Source organism: Bidens hawaiensis, unplaced genomic scaffold (genome assembly GCF_021521415.1).
Source record: "Bidens hawaiensis isolate Kalapana, Puna unplaced genomic scaffold, B.hawaiensis_p1.1 tig00001511_1, whole genome shotgun sequence".
NCBI classification, from domain to species: domain Eukaryota; kingdom Viridiplantae; phylum Streptophyta; class Magnoliopsida; order Asterales; family Asteraceae; genus Bidens; species Bidens hawaiensis.
The window spans coordinates 3228598-3240555 of record NW_027491085.1 but is presented as its reverse complement, the minus strand read 5'-3'; the positions used below and the strand labels follow the sequence as shown (position 1 = coordinate 3240555).

General features: G+C 34.4%; 1 pseudogene across 1 annotated transcript; it reads right to left on the bottom strand.

The window, feature by feature from the left end:
* Positions 1 to 2828: 2828 nt before the first annotated feature.
* On the bottom strand, positions 2829 to 7520 carry LOC143583268 (signal recognition particle subunit SRP54 2-like; annotated as a pseudogene). Its single transcript, XR_013144138.1, has 10 exons — positions 7353 to 7520; positions 6911 to 7166; positions 5925 to 6022; positions 5674 to 5827; positions 4522 to 4672; positions 4277 to 4425; positions 4095 to 4195; positions 3854 to 4011; positions 3657 to 3771; positions 2829 to 3228 (listed from the first exon to the last, which is right to left on the bottom strand). The product of XR_013144138.1 is annotated as a signal recognition particle subunit SRP54 2-like (transcript).
* Between the last annotated feature and the right edge of the window lie 4438 nt (positions 7521 to 11958).

Here is an 11958-nt window from a genome sequence, read left to right as displayed (position 1 = left end):
GATTGTGGATGACGAAGGTTATCAAAAGGCTCGTTGCAAACTATGTGGTTCAATATTAAAGCACGATTCCAACTCTACTTTGAGAAAGCACATCGAGAAGCCATACTGCAAGGCGTTGAAAGAGATTGGCACGACCGATCAAATTGACTTGGGTAAAGATGGTACACTATTTCGTTACAACACGACTCAAGTTCAAGATAGAATGGCAAAGTTCGTTATTCAACGAGGTTTGCCGTTTAACCACTTTGATGACCCGGAGTTGACGTCGTTGATTCGCGAAACTCTACAACCGAGATACACACATGTAAGTCGTACTACCTTAAGACGTCATTGTATCAGGTTGTGGGAGTGTGCTAAAAAAGAGTTAATCGAGTCTTTTCATTCTTTAGAAGCCATGGTTAGTTTAACTACCGATGTTTGGTCGGCACCACACGGGTTGCCCGAATCATACATATGTGTCACCGCTCATTGGGTTGATCCGGTGACATGGCAATTGATGAAACGCACCATCGCTTTTGAAAACTTCCCGTTCCCACATACCGCCGAAAAATTGTTTGAATTACTTGATGAAGTTATAACGACTTACAACTTGAGAAATAAAATATTTTCGATTTCGTTTGACAACGCTTCAAACAATACTAAGGCGGCTGAAAAATTTATCATTAAATATTCACCACCTTGTTTCGGGGATTTTTTTCATGTCCGATGTGTTGCACATATCATCAACTTGGTTGTTCAAATAGGTCTTGACAATGAAAACATTTGTGATGATTTAAAATACTTTAGACTTATGTTACAAGATGTCTTCAAAAGTGGTAAAAGAAGACATCTTGAATATAAGAACTATTGCAAGTCGGTTGAAAGAAAGTATTTGGGGCCGAATTGGGACGTTCCAACCCGTTGGAACTCAACTTGTCATATGTTAAAGTGTGCTTTTGCCCAACGCCAAACTTTACAAGCTTTTCATAACAATCTTGTTGAAGAACGCGAGGCCGATATGTTTCCGGAAAGTGTTTGGGTCCAAGTCGGTTATTTGTTGGAGTATCTTGACGTGTTCAAAAAGTCAACAACAAAATTATCGGGAGTCTATTACCCTACTAGTTGTTGGGTTTTGCAAGAATTATACTATATGTCTTGTGTTTTTAAAAGCTTTGCGGAGAAGAACAAACTCTTCGAAAATATTATTGCGGTGATGAAAGAAAAGTTCATAAAATATTTTGAAAACATACCGCCGGTCTTTACTTGTGCCGCCGCATTAAACCCCTATTGGAATGTTAATGGGGTTGAAACAACGATTGAGGAAATATTCGACAACTTAGGTATGCACGAGATTGACCCGAAGTTGTCGACGGAAGCGAAGGACAAGTTCAACAAAAACCTTCAAGACCTTTATGACCATTATTTTCAAATGTATGGTCCAAGCACGAGATCGTCTTTTGTGAAAAAAACAACTAGTAAGCCGTGCAATGACCCACTTATAAACTTGATGAATGGGATTCGTGAATCAGCATCTAAGAGGCAAAGAGGAAACACACCAAGTAGCGAACTTGGTCGATATAGTGGAGCAAACTATGTTGAGGGCGCAACGGTCGACGAAATTCGCAATATTGATTTGTTGGCTTGATGGAAAGGTAAACAAAACGAATTTCCCATTCTATCCGCCATGGCTCGTGATTTGCTTGCCGTACAAGCCTCAACGGTTGCTTCCGAATCGGTTTTTTCTCTTAGTGGGAGGGTGTTATCTATGCGAAGAACAAAACTAACTCCCGAGTCTCTAGAGGTTTGCATTTGCCTAAAGGACCATTTGGATGCGGTGGATCGTGTACAACACAAGGCGAACTTTGAAGACGAAATACCAATAGAGCGTCATATTCATGATGAGGAGGCGGAGGACAGGGTTTCTTCCGATAACGAAGACGAGGGTGAAGACGAAGAAGAGTTGTAATTATTTGTTTTGGTAAAATTATTTGTAACTTGTTCAACTAATATTTAGTTTTGATTTGTTTTATTATAATTACTTTTGTTACTCATGATTAATTTTTGTTACTTTTTTAATAACGACGAACATTTTATTTATTTAAAAAATAACTGTTACAAACATTATTAAAACATAAACGATATTAAACATAACAACTAAAACATAAAAAACAAAGTCCGTCGTTTTAATCCGGGAATACTTATTTTTGGGTTGTAGAGCCGGACGACTCTCCCACTTCCGTTTTTTTTAGCTTCCAACCTTCTTTTCTCTCGACAATACTTATTCGTATGTTTTCGTAATGTCGAGTTGGACCCTGCTTTAAGAAACTTCGAGCAATATTTGCAACGTGCCAACTCATGTGAGTCGGTCATGAGACACAAATCGTAATGAACCCAAACATTGGGGCATCTTGTTGTTTCGATCACCATAACAACGTCATCATTAGTTGCCATTTGTTGTCGGTTTAAGGTTAATTGTGGTTTGGAGTGTGTTTTATAGTTTTGGAATTGGTTTAACAAGTACACAAACAAACCTTGCTATTTATAGTAAGAAAATAACCTATTTGTAGTTAAAAAACCGGTTCCAACGGTCAAAAACGGCTATATAGCCGTTGGAACCGGTTCCTAACGGCTATAATATTTAAATTTCAAAAAAAACCGGTGGAACCGGTTTTTACGGTTCATACCCTACCCGGTTCTTAAAAGTTAGCATATCTGGGCATCGGTTCGGGTCGGGAACCGAACCGGTTCTTGATTGGAACCGGTTCCATTTTACAACCCGGTGTGAAAAAACCGGTTTCGAACCGGTTCGGGTTTTCCAGTTGAACCCGATTTGTGCACGTCTAACTTAAGTCATGGCTAAGCTAGCCGATTTAGTTAACAACCGAGCCGCCATGCTACAAAAGCTAACGAATTTGGCAGTCTACTTGTCACCACCACCAAACATGCTCATCATGTCTTTGTTCGAACCCATTTGTTTCATTAAATTTTGTAAACCGCCCATACCACCGATTTGTTTTAGCATATGTGGAGGAAGAACTTTGCTCATATGTTGTGCATTCATGTTCCTGGATAACGCGCTCATTTCTCTTTTTTTCGGGATTTTAAGACCCTTCATCTTGCTCCAAACTTTAGCGACTCGTTTATATTCTTCAAACATTTCAACAACTTCCCTTAGTTGCCGGCCCGCACCTCTTGCAATTCGCGTCATTCTTGACTCGTTCATGAGCTTTGGGTTTGTACTATCCAATTCTGAAAAATAATAAGAATTATAAGGATGTTGGATAGGTGGCAGATTCGTTGCGTTTACTTGTGATCTTACAAAAGCAAACGTTAACCATTTGGCAGACAGTTGGTCCCAACAGAAAAGCTAACCTTGCCTTCGTCCATTTTAGAGACCAATGGCGTTACGTTTGTGAAAACTAGTGGATTAAAGGGGTGCAATTTTACAAACTTGCGGACCAAAACCAAAATCAGTGCGTGTAATTAATTCTTAATAGTATATTAATACAATTTTTTGTAACTACAACTAGCATATTGATTATTAACAGAAACTTTCAAGAACAAAAAGTGTGTGCAGCCCAAACTGATTCAACCAAGCCCCTTTTGACCAATATTAAAAATAACCCGTTTCAATTAAAAATCTGTTTTTAACCCATTACCCAATTCGACCAACTAACCTTCATTAGTCATTGAATCCATGATTGTCATGTATCTTTTAATCTTTGCTTGGCTTTCTTTTTCACCTCCTTTAGGCATCAGCTCTGAACTAAATCCAGGAAGCATTGAAAAAACCTACCCAATACACAAACCATATTAAAACATGTATCTGCAGAATAACATGGATATCAACCTTGACAAAATTAAAGAGGTAAACCTGGTTGATGGGGCCCATTTTGAGTAAGTTTTGAAACTGCTCATACATAATCCTAACTGTAAAGGTTCCTTCTGACAGTTTTTGAAGAAGCTCAGGTTGCTGGTCCATAGGAACCACCTCTTGAATTTTGTCCATAAATCCAGACAAGTCACCCATGCCTAGTTAAACCCAAAATTGTAAGGAACAGTAATAAATATATGAAGAGCATCAAGAAAACTATATTAAATGAAGTGGTGCAAACCTAAAAGACGACTGACAAACGGTTTAACATCAAAAACTTCAAACTCATCCATATGTTCACCCGTTCCAATAAATATGACAGGGCTTTTTGTTGCTGCAACTCTGGATATAGGTATTTAAAGTTCAATACATGAAGTATTACATAAGAACTCCAATTTTAACACAAAAGAAAATGACACTTACGCACTAAGAGCTCCACCACCCTTGGCATGACCATCCATCTTAGTAACAATAACGGCTCCAACAGCAACACTCTGCTTAAAGGCTTGAGCTTGGTCAAATGCAGCTTCACCAATACTGCTGTCCATTACAAATATAACAAGATCTGGTTTCTGCAAGATCACAAGCACTTGAGCAAACTCTCATCACAATTCAAATTCAAAGAACTTAATAAAAATATACATTTAATAAACATAAGTAAAGTATACCGTTGCTTCAGCAACTTGACGCATTTCTTCAAATAGAGCTGCTTCTTGTTTGTGGCGACCACTTGTATCAACAATAATAAGATCACAGTTTTCTTTCTTGAACCTTTCGACACCTTCCACTGCAATTTTCACAGGGTCTGATTCCATATAGCTGTAGAAAAGAGATGAGAGTTAGGGGTATAAAGGTAATGTTATTGTTAGTTTTAAATGTTAATTTAATGATAGTATTTAGTAGTGTGTCAAAAAGAAAACGAGCCATTCCTAGTACACATTGAAAGAAGCGTGGATGAGCAGCATACACTTATATTTCAAAGAAGATAATAAGCTATTAATTATGGTTATAAAAAAAATTATTGTTACAATAATCATCTAAAGCAATCATTAAAATAAAAATCTGCATACCATAGAAAGGCCAACAGATATATTTTCTCAGAAACTTAATGAAAGTCAATAAAAAAAAGCCTATATTTCTTATAGCATATTCTAACAAAAGCTTATAGAATAACTGCCAAATTTAACATGAATGACTCAGATTCAATAAAAGACTTATGAATGTCTAAATGGTCCTTCTCATTATTGATGACCGACCCTTTATTAATAAACAGGTCTTGATGTGTAAACTTACTTATCCTAACACACGCATTACACATTTTTTGTCTCATAATCATCATTCCTATCAGAAATCTTTATAGACTGCTACAAATAAAGCAGTTAGCTATGCAGTCGATACTTATATCGATGATATCGATTATGGGTCCCCATGTGAAATATCGGTCAGAATATCAAGACCCATAAAATTGGCGATACCGACTGATACTTGACCGATGTATCACCGACATTCCTGATATCAGTGTTTTAAGTCTTGATTGTCAATTTTTGGTGTTTAATGTTAGTGTTTTAAGTCTTAGTCGGTTCCTACTTACTACAACTGTTTTTGCAAGTTGCAAAAGGATAAATTGTGAATGGTAGGAGAGTATACTGAATTGTTAGTGTTAAATTGCCATATATATAAATTCTTCATGATATTAAAATAACCGATATCCCACTGTGATAACCGATGTCTCAAATATCGGTAATTGACCGATATCCGATATTTTTCCGCATTAACTGCATAGGCAGTTAGATGTATATTCAACAGATTAACAAACAAACCTTCCATAAAACGGGATCTTGGCCTTTGTTGCATTTTGCTTTAACTGGTCAAAAGAACCAGCCCTAAATGTGTCTGCACACACCAAAGCTGGCTTCCAGCCCTTCTTTTGATGGTAGTAAGCGTATTTTGTACACGTTGTAGTTTTACCAGACCCTGATCATGCACATAATTACAAAAAAAGACAGCATATTCATATATGATTAAGATATAGTACACATTACAAACAATGTAAGATTTATGAACAACATACCTTGAAGACCAACAAACATGACAACACTTGGTTTGCTTTTCTTGGGTGTGAAAGACGGCTTCCCAGGATCTAATCTTGCAGAGCTCATTAAAGATAGCCTAATAGATATAGATAAATCATCATCAAACAACACAAACTTTTAAATAATAGTAAAGACCCAAATATTTTTTCTCTGAATGGCGATGAATGTAATAAAGAACTCGAGACAATCATAGCCGACAGATAAAACCAAATACTTGTTTCTAAAACTAGCCAACATTAGTTAACAAATGCAAACTTTTGCAGAAGTTCCAAATACAAAGAAGCGTGATTTGACTATTATTTATAATAATGATAAAGCAACTTGCTTCTAAAATCCTTTACTTACCACCTCCCTTTCATGTATGTAGCTATGTTAGAATATAATTAAAATAACCGTATGTATGCGTAAAATAGCAAAAATGGTCAAAACCAAAACTAAAACGCTAAAAAAATATTTTTTTTTACAGATTGCCAACCTTATAAAATGTGTTTCTAAAACTTTTTACACAAACATGGTACTTTTCCAGTAAATTATGCTTAAAACTATTATACAACGTTTCCTTTGAAACGATAAAACAAAAAAAATATTCTTTTCCGCAAAACGACAAAAATTATTATGAATTAACATCAATAGCTTGTTAACAGAGCATGTATAATATAATAATAATAATAATATGAGTATCAATGAATACCATTAATCAGATAAATATATCACGAGTATGATTTATTAATAACTCTTCAAAAGCCAATACTTTTCTCTTTCTCTGTGCATTTAAAGCTTAACCGACACTCAAAAAGAATGTAAACCCCATATTTGTTTGTTTAAACTTTTACAGTACAGTATATCTAAGCCAATTCAACTTCTAAATGTTTTGCTAAACCATGATTACAATATAAACATAAGCCAGTAAATAAGACAATCACATACACAATAAAAACAATCCAAATTAACTGCTTCTACATACCTGTTGAATAATTCTCCGCTTATTGTGGCCCGCGGCAAGATCATCAAGATTGACAATCCTCTTAATATTGGTCTGCATATCGCGAACCAGCTTGAACTGAACATCCGACTGAAGCAGAGCGCGCGTTATCTCATTCAAGCAGTCATTCAAAACCTTCTCATCAATGATTGTGGCATTGCTCATCTGCTGCAGAGCACGTGAAATGCTCCCTCCTAACTCCGCCAACACCATCTTCGATTATTCGATACGCAACGATCTGTTCAAAGAGTAATTGGAACCAAAATTATAAATAATGTTTGTGGAAAAATTAGGGCAAACTATTATCAAGTGTAGCCGATTGCAATGACACGTTATAAACACGGATTTGATTAAACAGAATATCAATTTGGTACAAATTAGGGCAAAATTGAAATTTAGCTCAGATTGAACGAATTAAGTGTACCTTAAGTAGAATTGAAGAACGGAACAGATTGATTGCAGATCCGATTGTTGATTAATCGCCTGAGTACGTCCAATTGATCGGATTCTCAAGTATCGTAAGGGTTAGGGTTTCCGATATAAGGTGTGTTAACGATATTTATATTTTATAGGTGGACACAATTGTTGAATAAAACACCTAAAGAATTGTTTAGTGTTTAGTGTTGTAAAATTGTGAATGTTAATTACATGGATATTTAATTTATTGTCATTTTAGTTACATGAACATTGGGGAGAGTTAAATGTGTTCGCTAGAACGGGTTTCGGTGAGTTCTATTATCCGTTTATAAATGTTTTTGACCGTTATGGGGCTGGAATCCATATAGCATGAGATGTATTGTATGTATGCAACGGTTGTGTTAATGCTTTGTTCAGTATTGGCATGGGATCATTACCGTGGACAAAAGAATTTGGTAAATACCGCTACCGATTACAAATTTTTCGATCACGGTTTTCTTAAAATTTGGTACCTGTAACGAAATGCTCAATTTGGTATCGGTTCGGATTCAGTATCATTAGATACCATTTGCTGATCCCTAATTTAAATTGTTAAGTGTGTAAAGTTGTGAGTATTAACTACATAATAGATGTTTAATGTAAGTTAGTTACCTGAACTTAGGGGAGAAAGTTGTGTATTAAGGTTTTGGTGAGTTGTATTACCCACTTTAAAATGTTTTCAACTATTTCGGGACTGGAGCGCATGCGTTATGAGATGTTTTGTAAGTATGCAATGGTTGTGTTAGTGTGATTGAATAACATGCGTACAATATTAATAAAACGACATGATTGTTACTTACTTGTGTTAATATTACTACACAATGTATAGTGTGAACGCCATGGAGAGCTTTTGTGTTTATGATGGTCCTTATAATACTAAGAAACTAGTAATTGCGTGTACTTGAAAAGGATAATGGTGATTTAAACCATCAATGCAAGATGATTGGTTTTATCGTGTATTTTAGGGAGATAAGAAGCATCATCTAGCAAAGGTAAGGTAACGATTTTTTAGGCTTAAGTTTTGTGCCCCTTTCAATAAAAATGAAAAATAAAAAATCGTTTATTATATAACTATAGGTATTGAACATATGGCCTACAACTTAGCAATAACCAAGTTTACCATCAGATCAATACATAATTTTAAGTTTACTTTGTCTGCTATAATAAGGGTGAGATCTAGAGATAACTCATTTTAAAGAGAGAACTAGATAACTAGTAAAGAATTATTTTTAACAATTTAAAAACAAATATTTTGTGATTTTTTTTTTCTCATTCTAATAAGATGATATTGATAATAAAAAATTGTCGGTGTAGTACTGTAGTACATATGTGCACTAATGTCTATTGCATATATACAATAGTGTTTTATTGCATATAATACAACTCAATTGCATTATCCAATACACACTATTGAATATATGCAAATACAACATTAATAATTGTATGTAAAACACATTATCGCATATATGTAATACAACACTAATGCACATATACACTATATCGATTTTTTTTAATTTGTGTATATAATATAACACTATTGCAAATAAACAATACAGACAACTATATATATGCTATTCAACACTATTTCAAATATCAAAACGCACACTATTGCACATATGCATTATAAAAAAAGTCGATGTATTGCATATATGCATTACTCGTTCATTTTTTTTATTTTTATTTTTTTTTTGTGGTGAAGAATAACAACATATAAGAAGGATGAAAGAAAAAAAATTTAAAAATATTTTTTTTTAATTAAATTAAAAATACTTCATTATTAGTTCTCTAGTTCTCTCCATAAAATGAAGTACTCTCATGATCCTCTCCCTGCTATAATATATCTATATATAATTTTTTTTATTTGGAAGCCTTAATTAAATGTGGGGCTAAAGCCATTACTTTATTTCGTTGGCCCACGTACCGGCCCTGAGAGTCCTAACAAAATGATGTGGATACAACTACATCATGGAATGTGGATTTAGCATAGGATTTTTATGTATTTCACTATTTTGTCTAGACAATTGTTTTGATTTGGATTCAAGCATGTTTGAGGATTGCATTTCTTTTAAGACCGTTTAGCCCTGCTTGCGGTGCGCACATATGATGTATATATGTGTGAACCCTCGGGTGGGCAAAAGTGAAATTGCACTAATTTTGACGTTATTTTACTAATCTCGTGAAAATAACGTTAAAAGTGACGGACGGTTAATCAGGCATCATGTAGTGGCGTTGATAGCCGAAAGACAAGGGTACATGCACCGATCAGCCGGTGTCCCGATGATTGAGTGCTATGTGCTTTATGTCCAAGGCTTGATGCAAAACTACTATCGAGCCGGTGGTCTCACCGGAAGCAGCCTCTCTATCCTTATGGGGTAGAGGTAAGGCTGTCTACATCTTACCCTCCTCAGACCCTACTATAGCTTTGCTATTGGTGGGATATACTGAGTACGATGATGATGATGATTTCTTTTAAGACCGTCATTATGTGTTTATTTTTTAAAAAGAGTTTTCTTATGTGATTCCAATAAATAACATGCATGGGCTTTTATAATAGAATACCAAAGGGCTTCTAGCTTAATCGTATTATGATGTCCATCCTCGAGTTCAAGTCCTATAATGCAAGGTCGGCCAATCAGTTTAATTGAGTGAAGCAACCAAAAAAATAAAAGGGTGGTAATCGGTTTTGGTTAACTATACCAAAAACAAAAAAGACCATAAAAGATTAATAATGAGATGAAAACCATTTTCAGATGTTTATAAAAATTGAAAGGTAGGGATCGGTGAATCTTAGAGAGGTGAATAAAAACACATAGGATAACATGTTGATTATATCCATGAGATTTTTCTTGTAGGAATGAAGTGAACGGTGTTTTTAAGGAGTTTGTAACTCTTATGAACCATACTAGTGATAATGATGATTCATTCTAAAACTCTATATATCCTCTATTAGAGGCACCTAAAGAGAAATCTTAATTGCCCCTTAAACTAATCAATTGTTACAACTACAACTAAGTAATAACTGGGATTAGTCAAGTCATATTTGTAAGGTTACTCAATGACCCGCAAGGCCACATAAATGGATTATTTCAAACATAACATCCACAACAATAATTAACATCATTAGTAGTTTGTTTTTATTATCAAAGAGTTTCGATTTCAATAGCCATATAAAATCAGCAACAAATGAGTGGAGTCTTGTTATCTTAGTGTTCTTAACAATTTTGTAGGCTCTGACTAGCATCGTTGGATCCAAAGTTGCTTGGTGTCTAGTCTTTGGGAGAACAAAACACTTAGGTCTCTTGATCGTCTTCATGAAGTACCACCGCTTGCATTTAAAGGTTGTTAGTTCTAGAAACCCCATAAATGGTTGTATAAATTTCAGTTGCTACGTGTGGATCCATAACAAGATTTGTATTATAATTTTTTAAACGAACATGTGAAAACTAGCTTCAGTTGTAAAAGATGTTTTAAAGGCATGTTAATAACATAACAAGTCATGCCTTTATCGTGTAAGGTAAACCTTGTATAGTTTAGTTTGGGTTTTGGTCTTTTGGATTCTATGAGCGTTCTTCAGTTAAAAATGATTTGCATAACTAGCAAATTATTATGAAATGTATTTACCTTCTTTATGTATAATGTGGATGCTTTAATCTAAATGAAATGTTACATGAGTTTCATGGATAGTTGGGATGAGATGGTATAACAAAATAATAAACTATGTGATCAAAGATTTATTACGCACACTAGATATTTGATAAAATGCTCGAATGAAGAAAATGTGAAATTTTAATGGTTTGATATGATGTACTTGATTATTATCTCTGAGTCAGTTGAATGAAATTGAATTGTTAACATATGTTGACTGTTTTGGATATATTAGTGAATTAGTTGTAGCAAAGATGTGAAAGCATTCTAGATTCATATGAGAAATGATGTTGGATTAATTTTACACTATGCATTCTAACAATCAAGGGGCACGCCTAAGGATTATGATGCATAGGTAGGTGACTCTTACAATATGAATATATGAAGTTATTACTTGATTGTTGTATACTTGATATCACGATATTACTTAGCTGTGGTCAAATTGTTAATTTTTTTTTTAAAAAAAATTATAACTTAAAATATAAATAAAAAATATGTGGTCAGAATGTTAAAAAAAATAATAAAAAAATCATAACTTAAAATATAAATAAACAAAAAATTTAAAAAACTAAAATGTTTTCGTCATTATTCTCGTTCATAAAAAAAACCCTCAAAACCCGGTCCGACCCTAACCTATTCCGACCCAAACCAAAACAACCATTTTTTTACTTGACCCGTTCTGATCCAAACTTGTTATGACCCATAACTCATTTCAACTCATAACTTGTTTGACCTGACCAAACCCATTTGCCACCTCTACTGACAACTGGTGTTATCATATTTAGTCAAAATTGATTGTTCTCATTCAATCTATTATGAATCGATTGTTTATTGTTTATTCATATTTCAATTCATGACTAAAACAAATGTAATCCAACACCCTAATCACGACACAATGAAGATGATTATGTCAATCTTGTTTGTTATGG